General features: G+C 36.5%; 1 pseudogene; it reads right to left on the bottom strand.

Annotated features, from left to right (window-relative positions):
- Nucleotides 1-362: 362 nt before the first annotated feature.
- The window catches only part of LOC117028775 (tigger transposable element-derived protein 1-like), a 121590-nt pseudogene continuing 108841 nt past the window's right edge, over nt 363-13111 (bottom strand).

Raw genomic sequence — 13111 nt, 5'->3', positions numbered from 1 at the left:
CTACATACTATGCCTTCCAAATTTACCTTAGTATATTATGGGCTGTGAAAGACTCTGCAGTTAAAGACCCTAGATTAACTTTAGTGTAGTATTTTCCAAAAAAAAATTTTTAGTGATGCATCTTAATATCTTTTGGAAGAGTACAAGCGTATGTTGGAGATAATGGGGGTTAGTTCCAGATCACCACAATTGAATATCGAAATAAAGTGAGTCACACAAATTTTTTGGTTTCCCAGTGCATACAAAAGTTATATTTGCATTGTACTGTGATCTATTAAGTGTGCAATAATATTACGTCTAAAAAAAACAATGTGTATATTTTAAATTAAATAAATTAAAAAAAACTTTATAACTAAAAAATGCTAATCATCATCTGAACCTTCAGCGAATCATAATATTTTTGCTGGTGGAGGGTCTTGCCTCAATGTGAATGGCTGCTGACTAATCAGGGTGGTGGTTGCTGAAGGTCGGAGTGCCTGTGACAATATCTTAAAATAAGACAGTAATAAAGTTTGCTGCATTGATTGACTTCTTTCAAAGACAATTTCTCTGTAGCATTCAATGCTGTTGACAGCATTTTACCCAAAGTAAAACTTCTTTCAAAATTGGAGTCAATCCTCAAACTCTTCTGGTGCTTTATCAACTGATTTTAGGTAATATTCTAAGTCCTTCATTGTCATTTCAACAATCTTCACAGTATCTTCACCAGGAATCGATTCCATCTAAAGAAACCACTTTCTTTACTCACTCATAGGAAGTAACTCCTCATCCATTAAAGTTTTATCAGGAGATTGCAGCAATTCAGGCACAGGTTCAGGTTCCACTTCTAATTCTAGTTCTTTTACTATTTCTACCACATCTGCAGTTACTTCCTCCACTAAAGTCTTGAACCCCTTAAAGTCATACGTGAGGGTTGGAATGAACTTCTTCCAAACTCCTGCTAATGTTGATATTTTGACCTCTACCTATGAATCGTGAATGTTTTAAATATCATTTAGAATGGTGAATTCTTTCCAGAACACTTTCAATTTACTTCACCCAGATCCATCAGAGGAATCACTATCTATGGACGCTATAGCTTTATGAAATGTATTTTTTTAATTAATAAGACTTAAAAGTCAAAATTACTCTTTGACTGAATAGATATTGTGTTAGCAGCCATTAAAAAAACATGAATCTTGCTGTACATCTCCATCAGAGCTCTTGGTGACCATGTGCATTGTCAACAAGCAGCAATATTTTGAAAGGAATCTTTTTTTTTTTTTGAGCAGATCTCAAAAATACTTAAATATTCAGTAAGCCATGTTGTTGAACAGATGTATTGTCATCCATGTTTTGTTGTTCCATTTATAGATTACAGCCAGTGTAGATTTAATGTAATTCTTTAAGGGCCCTAAGATTTCTGGAATGGTAAATGAGCAAAGTCTCAAGCTGCATTAGCCTCTAAAAAAAGAGTCAGCCTGTCTTTTGAAGCTTTGAAGACAGTCATTGACTTCCCCTCTCTAGTGATGAAAATCCTAGATAGTATCTTCTTCCAATATCAGGCTGTTTCATCTACATTGAAAATCTGTTGTTTAGTGTAGCCATCTTCATTAATTATCTTAGCTAGATCTTCCGGATAACTTGCTGCAGCTTCTATATCAGCACTTGCTGCTTCACCTTCTACTTTTATGTTATGGAGATGGCTTCTTACCTTAAACCTCATGCACCAATCTCTCCTATCTTCAAATTTTTCTTCTGAAGCTTCCTCACCTTTCTCAGCCTTTGTAGAATTGAAGAGAGTTATGGCTTTGCTCTGGATTAGGTTTTGATTTAAGGGATTGTTGTGACTAGTTTGATCTATCTAGACCACTAAAACTTTCTTCATATCAACAGTAAGGCTGTTTTGCTTTTTTATCATGTGTTTTTTCACTGGAGTACCACTTTTATTTTCCTTCAAGAACTTTTCCTTTGCGTTCACAACTTGGCTAACTTTGGCGCTAGAGGCCTAGCTTATCTCAGCTTGCGACATGCCTTTCTCACTAAGCTTAATCATTTCTAACTTTTGATTTTAAGAGAGAGACGTGTGACTCTTCCTTTCACTTGAACACTTAGAGGCTGTTGTAAGGTTATTGATTGGCCTAATTTCAAATATTGTTGTGTCTCAGAGAATAGAGAGGCAAGAGGAGAGGGAGAGAGATACAGGAACGGCCCGTCAGTGGAGCAGTCAGAATGTGCACAACATTTATTGATTAAGTTCATCATCTTATATGGGCTTGATTCATGGTACTCCAAGGTAATTACAACCATGATATCAAAGATCACAGATCACCATAAAAAATATAGTAATAAAAAAGTTTGGAATATTGCAGGACTTACCGAAATGTGACACAGAAACATGAAGCGAGCAAACACTTTTGGAAAAATGGCACCAATACACTTGCTTGATTCACGATTGCCACAAACCTTCAATTTGTAAAAAAATTCAATATCTACAAAGCATGATAAAGTGAAAAGCAATAAAATGAGATATGCCTGTATAACAAATATCTTTTGGAAACTCTGGATTCAATCATCTCTAAAACCTTTTCCAGATAGTATTCAATTATACTAGTTACACTGCTCTAGTTATTTTTTATACTTTGTCAATAAGAGAGTTTTTCTGTGTTGATTTTTGGTAATTTCTCAAATAAAGGATAACAAGAAATGAAGTGATTTAGTCACCTAAGGATTCATTAGAATGATTCATTGGTCCCTGTGCCTCATTGAAGGTACTTTCCAGTATTAAAGTTTATGATTCTAAGATTCTAATTTGAGACCAGGGACAATTCTTCCTACAAGAAAAATTAATTGCATTTCTTACCATCTAGAAAGCCTTATGTTACTTCCTACACCTATTAGCCTGCACAAATGTTATTTCTTTCCCCAAATTATGATCTCAACATAGCGATAGATTTACCTATAAGCAATGGATATGTTTTGTAGCCTCATGGCTAATATGTTTATTGTTTCTGAAAATTCATGTTTCTCATTACATAATAGCTTTAATTAAAATTTAAGCTATGTATTGGTCCAAATTTACACAGGCATTAAAATTTCTGGTTACTCTTTAGGACATTACATCAGAGTATATGTGTTGTTGATTTTATTGACTGTTTGAAAACTTTGTTTTTTGTCTGAACAACCTACATCTTTTGTTCAGACAAACAAACAAACAAAAAGAGTGTATGCCTGCATCTTTAAATAAATGCTCAAGGTCATTTATAAAGAAGATAATCTTTGTTTTAAAGCATTATATCCTCATAGCCAGCAATTTATTTCTTTCATCAAAGTGGTTCAAGATATATTGTATTTTGGCAAAAAAAAAATGCTTCCAATAGTTTCAGCACCAAAAAATAGGTACCATGTGTTTTACCTACCATAAAAATATTGTTGAAAAATTTTCTAATTACTCCCTCTCTAATTGGTCCCTCTTTTTCCAGATATACATCTAAGATGGTAAAATACTCCCAATACCCACAAGGTGGCATGGCCTTCTTGTGTAATTCAGTTTCATTTGGTTGATTTCTGCTTTAGCTGCTGCTCTATTTTAGATTCTACTCTTTTATTAAAGTTTTGAATTTCACTTTATAGTTTTACGTTTTCTCACTTGCAGCCAGTGTATTTGAATTTCTAGAGTGAGATGCATTTTTCACAAATCAAGATATTCAAGTAAAACTCTTCAAACTTTTCTATTGTTTCAGTCTATTTTGGAACTGAATTTAAATTATTTGACTTTGAATAATTCCTCATGCCTATCATACTGCCTGATAAATACTAGACATTCGATGAATATTTGCTATGCAATTTCATGACTTGCCTTGTTGAAAAAGTATTCAAATACTCAGTATTATCAGAATAATTTATGGATACTTTTTATCACTCTGTTTGCTGGTGAGAAATATCTGTCCCCATTGTCCAGGAAATATTGTTATTTTATAGCATTACAAATATATGTTATGCATTAGGGTAAAATTTCCATCATACCTCAATTGTAAGAAAGGCACACTTAATTCATTTTCTCCATTTACTATTTTCTTTGATAAATGTTTGTGCATACCCAGTCCTGTGGTAAGTGCTAAAGAACATGCAAGAATGAGTAGAACACATATAAGTGGATTCGTATTGAATTACATTCATTCATTCACTTGAGAAATATTGAGCGTTTCCTGTGTGCCAGGTGAATAGTGAATATAATAGCCAAAAATCTTAAATTACAGTGGGGAAGACAAACAATGAACTAAATAAATAAGATGAGTGAAAAGCATAGTATGTTTAATAATGAAATGTGCTTACGAGAAAAAATAAGCGAAAAAGGGCCAGCAGAGAGGATTGAGAATAGTTATACTTTTAATGTGAATAGTCAGAGATGGCCTCTCTAAGAAGGTAAACTTTGCAAAGAGATCTGGAGCAGGTACAGAAGTGAACTGTATAATTATCTGGGGAAGAATGTTTCAGGCAGCAAACTTTTGGGGACAGGAAGTACAGGGTCCAACGTAGGAGTGGATCCCTCTATGTACTGCCACAGTCTTGTGTGAAATGAGACGGGAGCAAAGCGGAGTGAGGGACTACTGAGGGAACCTAAAAAGGATTTTGCAGAGGAAGGCAAATTTACCCAGGACCAAGTGAAGAGAAAGGCACTGCTGGTGGAGAGAGCAGGAGCAAAGCCACAGATGCATGAAAACTAAAGACGTGTTTGTTTGGGGAGCAAGAAAATGAGACAGTAAATGGGATCAACATGCAATAGTCTTGTATGTATAACTCTATTCAATATCTATTTGTGAGGAAAAACAGTAATTTTACCAGAGTAATTTTGAGAAAAAAATAGCTGAGTTTTAATGGAGGCAAATCATGAAAAAAAAGAAAATTAACTGATAATACACGTGCAACGCAATCTTAACTGATAATTTGTATCTGTTTTCCTTTCCAAAGAAATCTGTTTTCTGTCATTGGGATTAGGAAGCTTTGAGTTCGGAATGCCTAAAGGACAGACAGAAAAAGTTCTGAGTACCCTATATTTTCTAGATGTCAGTTCTGCTTTTGAGATAAGTTCCCCAGTATGCAGTGTCTACATTGGAATGCACTAAATTTTAGGTATCTGAGATCTCTACAGTGGATAGCATTTAAGTCTGTTTTATAAGAGGTTTCACCAGAGGGAGAGCTCAAGTGATTATATCTGATGGCTTTTTCTTGGTTTTAAACTTTCATAGGCATCAGATAAAGGGATGAAAAAATATCTCTTGATTGTTTTGGAGAAACAGCATCTGACACATTCAACTGTAACAACTACAGTTCCAAATAAATGTATACATCTGCCACTGCAGTTATGTTTTCCTTTTTTTTTTTTTTTTTTTTTAAGATAAAATGGTGGGTTTAAATCCAGGCTACAACTTTAGGTGTGCAAGCTCTCATTTGTTTTTCTAAAATTCAACTTAATTTCTACTTTCAGACATCATTCCACTGGCATAGCAGACAACTTAATTTCGGAACTTTCGGTGGGATGCTTCCTTCTTACAGTTGTGGTAAGTGTTTGAAGGTCATGATAAACTCTAAGGCCCTGTGTGGGGTGGGATGTGCTCCACACAGACTGCCACGGAGAAACTGTTGACTGTCTGTCAATATGGCACTTTCCAGCCTGTGGATACCCTGCTGGTTCTCTGACACCTGTGGGGACAGGAACTTGCCGCTGCTTCCCAAGCATGCTAAGACCATGAGAATCTTTGCTAAGCTACTCTTTATCCCATACACCTGAATTCTAATTCCCTGTCCAGGATTATGGTTTCTCTCTTGGGCTCTGCTTAGACATTCTCAGCCACTGTCCCGTCAGGGCTAGCTTGTTGCCTTTGTCTCTGCTCCTTACAATCCAAAGGAAACTGTTTTGAAGACTAGAAGGAAAATCTTTTTGCCTTTGTGTTTTCTTCACTAGTTGGCCTATATCCTGCATCATCAATATTCTCCTAAGCATTGGGCTCTTGGAAACCAGGAATAGGAAGAACAAAGAATGTGTTCTGCCCCCTCCTGTGGCCCTTCTGCGCCAGTAGCTAGAGATTGATTCTCTGCTCTAGGTAGTGAAAGGGAAAGAGAAATGCCAGAGGAAGAAACAAGTTATTATTTCGCCACTATTTATATACTCTCACATACATAAAGGCTGTGTTCATAGTCAAAGTATTTATTCACATGTTTATGTGTGTTCTTTGTGGGAAGCAAGGTGACTGGTCTCTACTGGGCAATCTTAGATGACTCCATTAACATCTCAGAGCACTGGTTCCCTAATAGATAAATTGTGGACACTAAGCCTGAAATTCCAACCTGGAAGACTGCTGGGAGGATTAAATGAAGCAATCGTAAGAACACCATTAATCATTATGCATGTAGTACCAAGAACACATTTCTGTTTAGTTCACAAATTCTGTGTTTTGAACTTCAAGTGACCTGTGTTCTCAAAAGTAGTAAACCTAGTGATGAAACAAAATTATTGGAATTATTTGATAAAAATCTTAGTTTCTATTCTATTTCCTAGAAAGAGTAAGAAATCTCACTATCGTTGCTGATGCTCCTCTTGGCCCAAACTGTACATCTCTTCTGTTCTGCCCATTTCCTTCTTAACACCAGTAGCAGCTTCTTGAGGGCATTGTTTTGTCTACGTCTCTGAGAAGGTTGGAGCACACTCAGGGTTGGAGGATGGGATGCTGTGTGGAGGTTTCTGTGCCAACCTCGGTTGAGTAGAGGAGATGAGGCCACGGGCTGGCACCTGCTTTGGGACTTAGCACAGCACTGAGCACAGGCCAGCTTGCATATTTCTGTCTTCAAATGACAAGACCGCGGGAGGTGAGGTGCAGGACATCAGAACAGATGCCCACACAAAGGGCAGCAGGAGTTGGGCAGCAGGTAGAGGGCTTGGCATCCCAGGCATGCCAGCTGCTGTTCTTCTTCCTGGCCTTTCCCCTGTCTGTGCCCACCCGCCCCCATCAGATACATACGTGTATACACACACACACATACCAAGTGCCGAGACCTGGACCAAATAGATGAGCATTTTCAGACATTATTGATCCCCACTCTTATGAACATGGTGCATTTCAATTCTAGTCTTCTTCTTCTGATGCTACTTAATTATTTCCTCCATTATACCATTTCTTTGAGATAAATGTCAGATTTAGTGTTTGGTTTTTTTAACAGAAAAATAATAACTATCTTGTATCGAGCACTTAATATTTTCCCAGCATTGTGCGGAGCACTTTACATTCATTATGCCATTTGATTCCTACAACAGCCCTCTGAGGTAAACATTATTTCCGTACTTTGCTTACAGATGAGGAAACTGAAGCTTAGCAAAAGTAAGTGGCTGGCCCTAAGGTCAGACAGTAAGTGGCAAAATTACCACTTTGAACCCCCGCCGTCTGACTCTAGAGTTTAAATACATCAGATCCTGGTTCCTCAGTGATGAATTAGGACGTGCAGTGAGCTTTCCCTCATCAAGTGCCTCAACTCTTTTTTGACTTACTGTCTGCAGGGGTGGCTCAATGAGATCTAAAACTTAAAACATTTTGGAGGGACCACTTTTAAAAATACACCATTATGAATACAAAGTTAGAAATATTTATTTATTTAGAATGAGAAATGAAGTCAAATGAAATAATCAATTTCAGAAAGCTAACAAGTTCCACAAATATTCTAAAATCCATTGAAATAATGAAATATTTTTCTTAGTAAACCACCTGATAATATCCACAATACTTTGTTTTCCGATATTTTTTCCCTAATAATTTGGATTGCCTTTTCATATGACAACTAAAAAAAAAAAAATAAGACAGTTATTTCTTTAGGATGGTTAACTAATTTTTTAAAAAATTAATATTTGAGATGCACAGAAGATCAGTGACTTTAGAAACAGACATACACACTTTTGGTAGACTCACTATAGGTTTGTGTCACATAAACACAGGAATTCTGACAAATTCTGTTTCATAAAATTCTATCAATAAAGAAAAATGTGAAGTGCATTTGTAGTTGTATAGACAACATTATCAAGTGTGTTCTTCACAGGAGGAATTATAACTAAGCATTAAGGAGAACTCAATTTCCTTATTACAAATTTACATGTTGCAGAGTTATTTACATTCTGACTCCAGATTCCATACATTCAAACCTTGGTTGTCCTTTCCTTTCCACATCCTCCCAGTGCTGGATGTTGTGGGACATGTTTGTACCATGATAGAACCTCTGACCCTGTATCTTCATGGCACAACACCAAGAGATGACTCAAGAGAGTCAGGACAGTGGGAAGGAGGAAGCCTGGAACCCAACACGACACTGAGGTGACTGGCAGGACTCAAGCTATACATGAAAGTGCTGCAGACCACATCAATATATCCCAAGGAACCAAACCACGTGCATCCACAACCCAACCTCAGCTGAGTCAGATCCGGGAAGCACCCATGGCCACACCAGCACCATCTGAATGAAGGAAAGTAGGACAGGAAATTGGAGTGAAAAGAGACAGCTGCCCTAACCAAAACGTCTTTGGTTAATAGCTACTTTGTCAAATTTTACAAAAATTCATGACCATATGAACACATTCCTAGAAACTCTCCAAGAGCCTTGGATGTAAGCTATATAAGTGAAGGTGTCTGAAGCTTCAACTTCAATTGGAGACTTGTTGGACAAAAGAAGGCTTTCCATCCATTATAATGTCTCTTTTTTTGCATGTGAAAAAGACAAAATTGTACATCCCTTTTGTACTGTATTTAATTATCAATGTCTCTAACTTCTTTGTAACAAAAGCCTTGACTACTCAAGATTATTTGTACTTAGTCTACCATTAACTCTAGAGGTATCTTTTGCATGCCTTGAGGTTATGAACATAGAGAGCTTTGTGAGAATTAAGTAAAGAATCACAAGACCTTTAAGATTCTCAATTTATTTCTCTGACCTTAGTTTTTAAAGAGAGCAGAGGCAGAGTTGGAACTTGGCAAGCTGACAACCACAGTTACAATTATAATACTATTTAATTATGACATAAAAATGGAATGAGTCACAGTGGGAAACCAACCTAAGTTATTAAAAAGTGAAAAAAATTGTTAACCAGTTGTTTTGTTTCCACAAACAACTGGTTTAATTTTCTGCATTGGATAAATCTGTAAGTTTTCTCATCTGTAAATGAATACAACTCTAATGCTTTCTAGATTATAAGCTTAATGGAACAGAAACCATGTCTATTTAGCTTACTCTTATTTTCTCAATTCCCAGAGTATTAGCAAATGTGGTAGCTAGCATGGAAATATTTGGTAAGTTAATGAAATTAAAGGATATCAACTATTCGACTTCTGGTATGGCATATACTAACACAATTTCCTATTGCTGTTGTAACAAATTACCACAAACTCAGTGGCTTAAAACAATACAAATTTATTATTTTACAATTCTAAAAGTCAGGTTTGAAATAAGTTTTATGGAGGCAACACCAAGGTTTCTGCCTTCCTGCTGGAGGCTCCATTGCCTTTTCCAGCTTGTGGAGACCTCTGCTTGCCTTGGTTCAGGGCCCCTTTCTCCATCTTTAAAGCTCATTACTCCAAGTTCTGATTGTCTTGTCCTATCTCCTTTCTTGACTCAGATCCTTTTGTCTCCCTCTTATAAGTATACTTGTGATTTCATTAGGCTCACTGAGATAGTTTAAGATAATCTTCTCATCTCAGGATCCTTAACTTAATCCCATTGGCAAAGTTCCTTTTGCCATGTAAAGTAAAATGTTCACAGGTTCTGGGGATTAAGATGTAGACATCTCTGCGGGCCATTATTCTGTCTACCCACAGAGTAAAAAATCACCCCCAGAATATTTGTTTTTAGAAACATTTCCTGGGACCTATGGAGTTTAGACCTTCTGACTTCTGGGCTAGTGTTTTTTTGTTTTGTTTTGGTGTTTTCATTGAAACAATACTTTTACTAAAGTAGACATTTTAAAAGAGCACTTTAGTATTCAGAAAGATTTACTGGACACAAAGATCACAAAAGGCTCTAGATTCATACCAAGAAGTACAGATGTTGGGAAAACTGGCTCTATGAGAAAGGGCTCTCTTTGTTTTAACAATTTACAATTTGGATGAGCGGATGTATTTTAGGTATTTGATTCTCACCACCCCAACCCTGTCAGTTCTTTCCTTATTGCTTATTCAATTCTGGGAGATACTCAGTAAGCTCTGTTAGTAAGGATTTATTCCCTTTTTTCCATTGCTTCTCCTCCTTTCTATATGAGATGCATAGGAACTAACTTGACTCAAGTGACAAGATTAAGATATTTGTTTAATGATGCTTCTCAGAAAGCTGGTAACAACTTAATTAAAAAGGGCATATGATGATAACTGAAACGTTTTCAGCAGAATATGGGTTGCAGACTGCCTCAATGTGAACTAATTATCAGCAGAATTTCTGACACATTCTAGGTGCTCAGTAAATATTTTTGAACTAATTATACATTTATAAATAATGAGGGTAGTTTGAAGATAATTTCAGTTTCATATAGCAGCTAGCTTCTTATAGATATCTTGGCTGGGACATAACAGTAATTCTGAAGGCACAAACAAATTCCATGATTTAATGATGAAAAGGTAGAAGCAAGAAGTAAGTGGTCCCAGGATCTAGTGAGCGCCTTGTAGACAATAGACATGAAAAAAACCTTTTTTGAAACTTGGTCCACCATTGCACATTGAAACATTACAGTATCAGTTCTCAGGTCTGACTCAACAAAGTGCCACCACTGAGTCATCTGACCACTTCCTGGGTTTTCCCCCTCGAAGTCTTCACACCCAGGGTCTGCTTGTACCCCACCCTGATGGGCGATGATCTCAACAGGGTTCATTAACTAAAGCTTTGACAGACCTTGCTTATGTAATGGTCCCTGTGGAAACCAGGATCCCATCTCTGGAGACTGACACTGAAGAGGGTTTAAACAACAGCAATTACTTGGGAATTTTCTCGTACGTGTCATCTGTGAGAACCATCTGACCTCACAAGCAAGACTCTCTGTGGTGAGAATGGGTGACATGTGCCTTACAGGAAATGCAAAAATGACTTCAGGGCAGTACATAATGATTAGCCAAAGACTAATGTGTAGCACTGGAATCTTGCTGTATATTTTGAGAGTAGAAAGATAACTGGTGAGAGGGAAAGACCATAGGTCATTGATGAAGTGTGGGGTTGATGAACCAGTCTAAGGAAAAAAGAGCTATTGCAGCCTTACTCAGTTATTCAGCAGATATACATTGAGCACTTGTTATGGGGCAAGTCGCTCTTTTGGTTCTTCCTCCTTCTCACCCGTATTTTCTCCTGCTGCCAGCTCTCTTTTTGTTGTTCCCAATTTGAATATTTTTCATACTCAGAGCTGTATGATCTCTTCATCACCAGATTCTTTGATCTATGAACAATAGCAGCCCTTTGATAGCAGAATAGGAATATTTGTTTCATAATTTCACTTTTCTAAGATACTTTGAACATAAGCATGTCAGGAAAATTTAAAGTTGAAGGGTTCCCATGGTTTGACCACACCCTGACCTCTTTTTGGTCCTTTTATTTCCTTTTCATAACGTTTTTATTTTTTACCCAATTTGGTCACACTCTTTTGAGGCTAATTATATACTGGCCTTGCAATCTTCACAAGATTTGCACATGACAAGATCTGATTTGCTTGTTAGTCGGTGAAGGCAATGTTCAAAATGAAGCTTCATAAATAACCAAAAGAAAGATTTTATACTCAACTGTAAAGCTAATTTATACTTACAAGGATTTTTTTGCATGATGCATTATACAGTGTTAGGCATAATATTTTAATCTCCTACACTTTAACACACATTTCAGCCATCCTGACTTTGATTGACCTATGGCATCTGGATGCTTCATAATGTATTGTGAGACATACAGCACTCCATCATATCATGGTCTCTAATGTGTTATTACGCAATCACTTTAGACTCTTTCTCTCTTTCTTATACACACACACGCACACACACACACACGCACAGACATACTTCGGTACTTATATTCAATAATCCCCAAAGTTAAGTAATATTTCTCCTCCTTCTGTTATCCACTAGTCACTCTGTTAGTGGAACAAAAGCAACTCTGTTCATTTCTGAGAGACTCTAAAGCTGTGTTTATATAGATAGCAACACATGCCAGCAACCTAAATATAGAAGAATTTCTCCTAGGGTTCTCTCAGCACTCTTCGTAAATTATCACAAATGACCCAACGAATAAATATCCTATCAAGAAAAAATGTGTTGTGATAAACAAGGTGCATAGAGATCTGGGTTCTAGAAATACTTTAATGACTAATTAGTATTGTGACTTTCAGGAGATTATTTAACCTTTCTAAGCCTCTTAAACAGACTATTACCTATTCGACTTACTTCCTGGGTTATGAGTGCTACATAGGATATTGCATGTGAAAGCAGCTTTTGAACAATTTAATCTTCTACACAAACAACTCTTAAAGTCAACTATATTTAAGTTTGTAGCATTGTTTTAAAACGAAAACTATTTCTTCGGCACTTAAGTGCATCAGTTATGAAACCATTTTAAAAATGGGGATTGATTCACATTTAAGACAATCAACCACACTTTTAAAAAGAAACTATATGATCCACTACAAAATCCTTTTGTTTACATTCCAAGATTCAAATTGAGGCCCCTTGGGTAACACTCAAAAGTTTTCACCTTTACACCTAATCAGAGGTGGACATTTAAGAATATACTGACAACTTGAGACAGCTGTAAGTGTAACTACCCTTCATAACTACAGGCAGGCACAGACTTAGCTTTTCATCTGATTTCCTACATACACAACCAATTAAGAGATTAAAAGGACATACCAGTTTTAAAATGTGTTATTTACTGACACTGGCAGTGTGTTGGCATTGTGTTTTGACTGCACTGACAGGAACGTATTTATAGGGAAGAATTCTACCTGGATTCTATTGTTCAGCTCATTACAATTGATTTGTTACTTGTATAAACTCAGGGTTATTATAATAATTAGCACAAACATTAATGTAACAAAACAGTATTTCTCAGTTAAAGTAATATCCAAATGCAAGCCTGG

This window comes from Rhinolophus ferrumequinum, chromosome 10 (assembly GCF_004115265.2).
Source record: "Rhinolophus ferrumequinum isolate MPI-CBG mRhiFer1 chromosome 10, mRhiFer1_v1.p, whole genome shotgun sequence".
NCBI classification, from domain to species: domain Eukaryota; kingdom Metazoa; phylum Chordata; class Mammalia; order Chiroptera; family Rhinolophidae; genus Rhinolophus; species Rhinolophus ferrumequinum.
This window is presented reverse-complemented; position numbering and strand designations above follow the sequence as displayed.